The following is a 9,684-nucleotide window of genomic DNA, read 5'->3' on the forward strand; positions in this document are numbered from 1 at the left end:
TTTTTCTTCTACAGTTAAACACAAATGCATAGAGACGTTTGACTGCTGCTTGGCGTTACTGCTCAAGTTATATAAAAGCTTTGCAGCTCCTTTTGCTGTCAATATATCAAAGTTTAAAAAAAATCATCAAAGTGTGAAATTTCATTTAAAGTCTTCGCCAGTCTACAGCTCTATTTCACAGGCCCATCACATAAAAGTAAAGATGAAAAATACACTGAAAGTACTTGAAAAAGTTTGCAGCAGTACCCCTGCCCTGTTGTTGTTTATTCTGTCTCCCTTTATTTGCTTTGAAACTCGAACAAATCAATTTTCCTCTCGGAAAATGACATCAAGTGAAGGGCAGCATCTTCTACTAGCCTTTAATGAAAAGACAACCTGAAGTCATCATGAGAGTGGAATATTTTGCGTAACAAATTAAATTTACTTACACACACACACACATGCACACACATTTACACACACTTCCTCTCTAGTCATTTCAGCATTGTAATTGCTTCTCATGATATAAGTTGGCAGAAAATTCCTTGAATCTTCCAAAACAAGTCAGACCGACTATGGACTATGAAAGCTAGCAAAACTAAAACCTCCTTCAAAGCACTCTTTAGCTGGGGATTTACAACAATTGCATAAAGAAGAAAAGTCTGACTTTTAAGATAATCTACTATAGTCTAAAAGCATTAACATTCCACTGCTCAGGTTTTCTTGAGGATTTCATGACTCATTGATTCACTTCTCCTTCAAGACTGGTTTTCCTTAGTCCATTACTGTCTCCGTATAAGTGAGTGCATGGAACAATGATCATTAAATTGTTTCCTTTCCTACACTTCCAAACCCTAGCCTCAAAAGGGGGGGGGGGGATCTCAGTAAGCAGGATACTTTACATCCAGGGAGGGACCTCAGAAAGGCTAAGCACAGAGGAAGTCTGAAACCCTTCCAGCTCCAGCGTGCAGGTAATTAAGAAAAGGGGCCAAGAAACAAAGGAAAGTCCAACTTTTAGGCTCGGGCATCAAGTTGATAAATTAATGAGCCTTTCATTAAATAAGTAATGAAATAACTCAACAGAGCCATTTTTCATCAGTACTGAATTTTCTCATTTCTGTCTGTAGTCCTTTGTAGAGGCATACGGTGAAAGTGTGTTTATATCAGGACTCGATCGAGGAATACACACATGTCAAAGGTGCTGGGAAATGGTAGGTATCCGAGTCAGACCAGCTAGCCCATGAATAATAACACAATCTATACCTTGTAAAGTGCTTCTGCATGTGTGAAATTTCACTAGACACCTCTCATATTGGACTCCTCCAGGCATCTTAAACCAAAGCTCCCCGAGGCTGACTTTAAGAATTATAGACCCTGAAAGGATCTCCCCTTAGGCAGGGAGTTTCTAATTAAATAGCTTTTAGTATAAAATAAACTCTCTTCTCTCAGTAAGTATGCTATTACAACTAATTTAAATGTTATTTCATGTTTGCTTTAGGTCTGACTATAGTCTAACTGGCCAAAGCATCTGTGTACTACGTTATTAAGACCAATATTTCCTAATGTAAACAAATTCTTTAGCTGCTTCACACAGTTTACATTGTTAAGACCAAGCACCACAGCTTTAATATTGCCCCTCGACTGTAATACTGTTTTGCTTTAGAAAAATGAAGAGATTTCAAGGTTGTTTCACTACTTTAAAACAGAGCACTTTCTTCCTTCAAAATAATCTTGACACATGTAATTAAGAAACTGTCAGACTATTATTAATTTTTAATTTAAAGCCTAAATGAAATAATTACAGGAATCAATCAATAAGGCACCTATTCAAATTACAGAACAATTACATAAATACTCAGAATTAATACTTTAGGCCAGTTCTTGAAGATTTCAGTCTATACTATGCTAAGACATCAAACAACCTAAAAAGTGTAACATGGAAACGATGAATAGTTTCTGCCTTAAACAGACCGAAATGAGATCATTTCAACTGGCCATGGCAGAGGCCCCCACCAGCCATGCCCAACACACTCAAGCTGGAACCCTTTTTAAAAGTTAATTTATTTCCACCAGACACACATTTCAGGACGGGGGAAAAAATGGCCTCATCCAAATTTTGGGCAAAATCACATTTGGAGGGAAAAGCCTAGTTATTGTGAATTTCCGGCAGAACACTCTGGGAAAGACTAATTGGGGAGAGAGGAAGGAGGAGAGGAAAAGGAGAGCAGAAGGTGATTTTTAGAACTAATAATACCCGTCCAGATAATGGCACTGCCCAAGTCTTTGCACAGAGGCCGGCCCTCCATACCTCTAGCTAAAGGGCTCTTTTACTTGGAGATGCGGACAGTCCATCATTTCAAATTGAACTGGCAGCTGGAAAATGTGGAACAGCTGGCAAAGAGCTGGGAGAAAATGTTTTACATAAATATATGTACATATGAACTGGCAGAGGGCCACAAGTACTGTACCCAAGGCCAGAATCCATTCGGCACCGCACACCAGGGGATGAGAAGTTGGGGGCGGCAGGAGGGCTATGCCTCCTTGATCCTCTCTCTAGCGGGGTCAGCAAGGGAAGCCTGGGTCCAGCCCCTCTCTGGAGAGCATCTCCTGAAGGAGGTGCAATCAAGGACAGGAGCACAAAGTTCAGGGAAGGATAAAAGGCCGGGGTGTGCGCTGGTGCTCTCTGGCATCTGGCAATCTGCTTAAAAGTCGCTTCAAAACCTCTCCAAGTTTGGGGTAAATATTTACTCCCTCTCGACTTCCTCCCGCCCATTTTCGCTCTGCAACTCCAGAAAGTAACTGTTCCCTGCAGAGCGATTCATACCCAGCTCTGCCCTGCAAAAATGCGGTCTCCTGAATGACTACTGCACGGGACACGATTACGCACCCCTGCACACACTCCCTGCCGCTTCTAACGCGCTTTCATTTCTTTTTTCTCCCTCTCCCTCTCTCTCTCTTTTTCCGCTGTCCCTGGAAAGGAAGAGAAATAAAAGAATCCCAAATCATACACAGATGGTACAACTTTCACTTTTCCTCTCCGACGACCGCGGCGCGCCCCTCCGCATCCGCGCCCACCACACCCCCGCCCCCCGGAGGCGGCGCGGGCTGCGAGCGGCCCCCGCAGCGGCGCTCCCAACGCAAACCCACCCCGCCGCCCGCCGCCGCCTGCGCCCGCCACCCGATGGGGGAGACGCAGCCGGACGAGGGAGGGCGCCGAGGGAGGGCGCCGGGGCTCCGGGCGGGGAGCGGGGGCGCGGCTGCTGCAAACTTCGTCCCCCTCCGGGATGGGAAATTCTCCGGTCCGTCTCCGGGCTCAGGCGCTGGGCAAGGGAGCTCCGAGGTGGAGGAAACGAATGCAAGAGCCTCGCTCCGACGCCGCGCGGGTTGCTCTCCAAATCTGGGCGCCTTTTGACAGCCATTTTCATTTCCTCCCGCTCCCCGCGTCGGGGACCCCCCCTCTCGACCCCGAGGCGCGGGCGCGGCCGCAGGAGCGGGCTGCCGGGTGCCCGGCCCGCGGAACAAAGAACTTCAGGCGGGACGTACCTGCAGCGGCGACGGCTGTCAAGTCCCCGAACTTCCCATAGACCCGCGTCCGAGGCGCGGGCGGGCGGCTTCGGGCTCCGCGCGGCCGCGGGTGGCTCGGGCTACGGCGAGCGGCCGGGCCGGGCGCGGGGTGCGCCCACCGCGGGCATGGTGCGGCGCGGGCGGCCGCCGGGCGCGCGGGGAGGGCGGGCGAGCGGCGAGGGCGAGTCCGGGCGGCGAGTGTGCGCGAGGGCGAGTGTGCGAGCGCGCCGGTGCCGGTGGCGCTGCCCCTGCCCGCTCCCTCCCGCTCGTGCAGCTCAGGCATCGGTTTCAGGGATCGTGTAATCCGATCCCTTCTGACTCACAGGCCCTGAGTGACAGTTCTGATTTGGTTCACCCGCAGGAGGGAGGGGAAAGAGAAAGAAAGCGAGCCCCCACCGTAGTCCCCTCCTGGCATCCAATCGACTTTCTGGAAGAAGGTCCCATCCCGGCCGGGCCGCCCGCGCAGGGTGGAGGAGCCCCCCGCCCCGACCCCGCGCCTCCGGCGCTACTCACGGGGTGGAAAAGTTGTCCCTCGGCTCTCGCTTCCCTCCCTCGCGCTCCCTCCTTCCCTCTTCTCCTCCGCTTCCTCCTCCTCCTCCTCCTCGCGCTCCTCCTCCCCCAAGTTTTAACAGAAGTTGCCGGACTCTCCCCTCTCCCCCGCGCTCCCTCTGCCTCCGCCCCCGCCCCTGCCCCGTCCCTTTTCTTTCTGCCACTCGCCAGCGCGGTAGGGACGCGCCGAGCAGCAGGACGCCTGCCGCCGCAGGGGGCGAAGTTGGGAAAACTTGGGAGTGCTGCTCGCCTTACTTTTGCTTTCTCTCTCCTTCCAGGCCGCGCCGGGGGCCGCTCTTCCCCGCCCGCCGGGTCCCCGCGCCGGGAGCGGGTCCCAGCTGCGACGCGGGCGGCGGCGGCGGCGAGGAGGCGGCGCGCAGGCCGGGGTCGGGGACTGGGGCTGGAGCTAGGGGTGGGGGGGCGGGGAGCCCCGACACCCCGAGCCACGCGCGCGCCTCTACCCGCCCTCTGCCTCCTCCGCCTCCTCCGCCCCTCCCGGGTCCTCACTCAGACATATTCATGCCTGCTCCTCCTCTTCCCCCTCCTTGACCCCGCGCCCGCTCGGCGCGCCGAGGCCCCACCCACCCGGTGAGGGGAAGGGGGCCCGGGCGTGATGTCACGGCCGCCCTCCCCGCCGGCGCCCACGGCCCCGCCCGGGCGCCCCCGCCGCCCCTAGCTCAGCGCCCCGCGCGCCTTGTTGCGTCCTGTCTGCTCCCATCGCCTCCCACCCCGCCTCTGCTCTCCTTTCTCTTGCTCCCAGTTTGGGCTCCCCTTTCTTCTTTTAAGGCCTCTCTCTCTGATCACACCCCGCATTGCCCCCCCCCCTTTTACATTTCCCCAAGCCAACCCTGAAACTCCCTTGCTTGCCAGAGGATGCTTTTGGAAGTTCAGGGTTTTCCTCTCCACAGGACTCATCTGCCCTTGGGGCCAAATCTGGGAAGTGGGAGCTCCCACTACACAGCCTACAGTCCCCATGGGCCACTTCATAAAAGAACACAAAAACAAAGACCCCGCGGCTTTGGAGCCTGGACGACAACGTGGTGCTTTCCCCCGAGCTACAAAGTGTCTCTGTCCCGGGTTTATTTGCAGCGGCCCATACCAGTGAAATTTATTTTCCCTCCTTCCTCAACCGGGCAGGCTGCGTTCCTCAATTCCCTTTGAAAGTACCCAACCTAGACCTGTAGCTGAAAAAAGGAATTGGTTGGGGGGGAGAACAAATGAAAAAGAAAGAAAAGAAAACCCTGTGACATTCCAAAATCCATTCTTCCCAGGGTAAGCGGAGAGTCTACCCCACCCACCAGCCGCCTGCCAGCCATGCAAGGAGCTGAGGGCACACTTGTGTTCACTCGCTGAGCTGCTTGACTGAAGGAAGAACGTGGGTGGGTGAATGATTAGCTATTATGATTTGAAGAGCATTTTGAGATTCAAATGCTTAACTGGAGAATTTTCTAACAAAATTGATGGTGGCATTCACTGTTTGTTTCCTGAGACTTGTGGCTTATCTCAAAGACTCGACTGAAGGAGACCCTGACTTCAGCTTTTATGGTAGAAGCTGGAAATCAAGCAGGGCGGAAGCACCTTTTTAGCCATTTCTTTTAAGATTCCTCTCTCTACCTCAGCACTCTTTGGAAAAATATATATAAATAAATAAACCACCATTCACTCATCACGCAGAGCCCCAGGGGAGGGGGGTGTCTCAGGATACCTGGGTGGTGGTCCCAGCTTCCCCTCACTAACTGGCCTCAGGCCCAGGCCAGGGAGGATTCTCTGAGGCTCCGTGGGCTCTGAGTCCATCTGTGGGATGATCATAGGAAAACCAGGCCACAAACCTCCCAGGATGTGTGTGGGTTTGCAATGAGATAATGCATGTGAAAGGGACACAAATGTGTAAGAATTATTATCCTCTGCAACTGCAAAGAACTGCAAGCTTCTCTTTCCCCATGCAAACTCCTCCAACATCAGTCACAATTTTTTTTTTTTTGTATTCGAGTACTGCGTCTGCCTCAATCACATGAATGCAAATAGTACATCCCGATAGCCTCCTCTGTTCACCCACTGGCAAAAAATAAATAAAAAGAAGAAAGACAGCCAATAAATCAACAACTTGAATAAAATAGATATTTTGACTTTTACTTAAAACAGCACATTTTGGATCATGAAGATCTCGATTCTCACTTTTCTAAAAGACAAGAACAAAGGAAAGGCAGCTAATCTCTCCTCTTTTGCCCATCGGAATAGGGAAAAAATAAAAGGGAAAGATGCTGGCTGTCTCCTGTGCGGGCCCATTTCTCCACCTTAGGTCCTTGGCAGAGCCTGACCGCTCTCCGCCTTAGTGGTAAACATGTAAGTGGGCACATTTTGCAAAATGGTGGAGTTAAAAAAAAAAAAATGATTTGCCTCAGTGTGAACTAAAGAATGCCATAATGCTATGACTTTCTATTTTAACACAAGAACTCTTCTTCCCAATTCATTCATCTTCTATGGAATCCTAAAGTATATAAAAAAGAGTAACTCCTGTCATATTGGGATGATAGGGTCTCAGAGCCCAGCCCGCTTGCCTTTCTCTTGTCATCCACCCTTTTTCTGCAGTGGCTCCTAAGATATCTCAAAAAATCCCAAAACCATGCTGAAAACACCGGAACCTGCGTGTAATGATGAACAGGCACTTACAGATGTGCTGGGCTCTGAGGTTGCCCTTCCTCCATATCCAAAACTCCAACATGGTACATTCATTATTGCTCTGTCTCATCAGTTCTCTTTTCAAATGCAAATATCCCAGGAAATTTTAATATAGTGAGTCCTCAAAATGATTAAGCATGTAAGACAGATTTTTTTTCTTCTTTGGCAAAAATTGGATCAAGTAGGAGACTTGAAGATATTGGTATTTCCTTCCTAGGGCTGTCTTAACAAACTACCACAACCTGGGTGGCTTAAAACAACAAAAATCTATTGTCTCATAGTTCTGGAGGCTAGAAGTCCCAAAATCAAAGTCTCAGCAGGGCCTTGCTCCCGCTGAAACCTCTAAAGAAAGATCCTTCCTTGCCTCTTCCTAGCTTCTGGTTGGTGTGTGTCAGTCCCTGGCATTCTCTGGCTTGAAGCTGTTTCCCTCCTATTCGTGCCTCCCTCATCATACGGCATGCTCCCTGTGTCTCTCTCTCCTCTTCCTAAGGACATCAGTCATACAGAATATACATACAGAAGCCCACCCTAGGCCAGCATGACCTCATTTTAACTGAGTACATCTGTAACAACCCCCTTTCCAAATCAGATCACATTCTGCTGTTCCCGGAGTTAGAACTGCAACATACCTTTTTTCCAGAGTAATTCATAATCACATTGAAAGACTTAGTTGTGTGTGGGGGGGGGAGTGTTAAGGATATGCAATGAGAGGACAAAGGATGGGCCTGAGAACAAATCCCAGACGCTCCCCTGCATTTCTTTGCCTTGTCATGTGTGCTGTGCACAACTACCATTCTTGCCCTTCCTTACTGCTGTAGCTCTTCCATCTCCTCACAGTGGTCCCCAATTAATTGTTGGAAAATGCCATGGGGATATGTCATATGTACTGAAAATCCCCTGTCTGCAAGGACAAAATTCCAACTCAGATTGGCTGAACTTAAATTTAAAGGAGGGGACGGGAAGGTGTTGATAAAAAGTCTGTATGTGTGTAGGTAAGCTTCAGGCAAGGTAGGATCCAGGGGTTCAACTGAGGTCTGCTGAATTCTATTTATGTCTTTCATCTGGACGTTATTCACATTAAGACAGACTTTATTTAGGCTACCAAGGAGATGGCTGAACATAGCTGCATTTTACCTAGGCAATCCTATTATTTGCATTCCCAGAGATTAAGCACCTTGTCCAAGGGGACACTATTCCTCTTGGCCAGACAAAAGAGAGAGTTGCATGCTAGGTATAGGATGAACCCATATGCTGTATAAAACCCACCATGATGCCTGCCATTTTCTTCCTTTTTTGTGCTGGTCTCCTCCCTGAATGCAAGACTACCATCTTTGCCTTGGTTGCCCATCATAGGGCTACCTGCTGGGGGGGTGATGCCTTCTATCCACACATATTCTCAGGCATCCCCAGTACTCTAAATTTCCATACATCCCATGCCTGTGTGACAAGACAGACTCTCTTGGTCTTTGGGGTTATACTTGATCACAAGGCTCAGAATATGTTGTTCCTAATGTATGAATAGCTTAACCAATTTTCTTTTTAAAAATTGCTTGGAAGCGCTGAGGACATTTTTTTTTTTTTTTTTTTTGCTTGAGGACTGACACCTCTTTCATATCCCTAAACTGAAGATAACAAAGGCTCTCATGATGGCCATACAAACATTTACATTTACACACACCCAGATAAGTACCCACCTACCCATCCACCAGTGAGATTCTACTGTTGGACCAAGTCTACATGCTGCATGCTTTCTTCATTTATGGTGAGTTATTTCCCATGAGGCTCCTCAGTCTAGCATGCAAACAGACTACTTACAGACAGCATACCTAGCCTCCCCAACATTTCCAAACCTTTCTGAATTACAGCAAGAGAACACAGTTAACAATGAAAGTAGGACCACTAGGGTGTCTATCTGATCATCTCAGAAATTTGTAGGTACTTGTTAAGATACCGTTCCCTGGAGATTCTCAATACCTTGAAAAATGGTGGGAATTCAGATACTATATTGCCTACCTTTGAGCACTAGGCTCCAGAACAAAAATAAGGTTTCTTAAGCCTGTCCTTGTTCCCCTAACTGACCTGCCCCTGAGCGAGAGCAGCTGGAAAAGGCAGCCCCCCACCCTCCCTGGCCACAAAGCCCTGATGCACAGAGCCATCCCATGGATGTCATTAAGAAAGGGGAAGTCAGTGGGAGGCATACAAGGAGACAGAGCAAGAACCAAGGTTCCAGACTCCAGTAGCTCCCATTCACTGCACTCTCTGCTACTCACCCTCCCCACTCTGACCTCCTCATTTCCTCAAGTGCTGTCTCCTGGACGTGCTCCCAGGGCCATGACAAATGATTCCTAGACTGAGCTGATTTGACTTCCCGAGGGCAACACCCGGCCCATGTCGGCTTCCTGCTGCCCTCTCTCATTTCCTGGCATCGTGGCTCGGTGCACACTGCACCCACTAGCCAGGGTGCAGGGCGGGAAAGCACTGGGGGTTGCCTCCGATCCTTGGCTACACAAACATCTCAGGAGTGTCCCTGGGAAGGAAACACTCCCTGAGTGGGGAGCAGAGTGGCCCCACGTGAGCTTCCCCACGCGGACTGGCTGGTTGCCAGCTTGGGGATATGTATCACACAGGTGCCCTCCCCAGGGTCTCTCACTCAGCACCCCCATAATTTATTCTTCCATCTTCCTGGAACACTGGGATTATAAATGTAACCCAGATGTCAGCTGTGTCCCTCTTCACCTTGGAGATGTAGCTGTAATTGGCTTGGACCTCGGCCAGTCCCAGGAGTCGGGGAAGACCTCAAACCCTCCCTCTGGATTTCTGCAAAGTTCAGAGCCCCATAGGACAAGCTCCCCCTCCACAGGAAACCCACCCACAGTGGGCCTGGGGCCAGTCTGGTAGATTTTCCTGACGATT

At 50.0% G+C, this 9,684-nt stretch overlaps 1 protein-coding gene across 2 annotated transcripts in view; it reads right to left on the reverse strand.

The window, feature by feature from the left end:
• Positions 1–4,141, reverse strand: part of GLI3 (GLI family zinc finger 3) — a 266,709-nt gene extending 262,568 nt beyond the window's left edge. For both annotated transcript variants that reach the window (XM_059170584.1, XM_059170583.1), the window contains exon 1: positions 4,057–4,141. The gene's annotated coding sequence lies outside the window, so the exon portion shown is untranslated. The remainder of the gene's footprint in view (positions 1–4,056) is intronic.
• Between the last annotated feature and the right edge of the window lie 5,543 nt (positions 4,142–9,684).

The sequence above is a fragment of the Mustela lutreola genome, chromosome 4, assembly GCF_030435805.1.
Source record: "Mustela lutreola isolate mMusLut2 chromosome 4, mMusLut2.pri, whole genome shotgun sequence".
NCBI lineage: Eukaryota > Metazoa > Chordata > Mammalia > Carnivora > Mustelidae > Mustela > Mustela lutreola.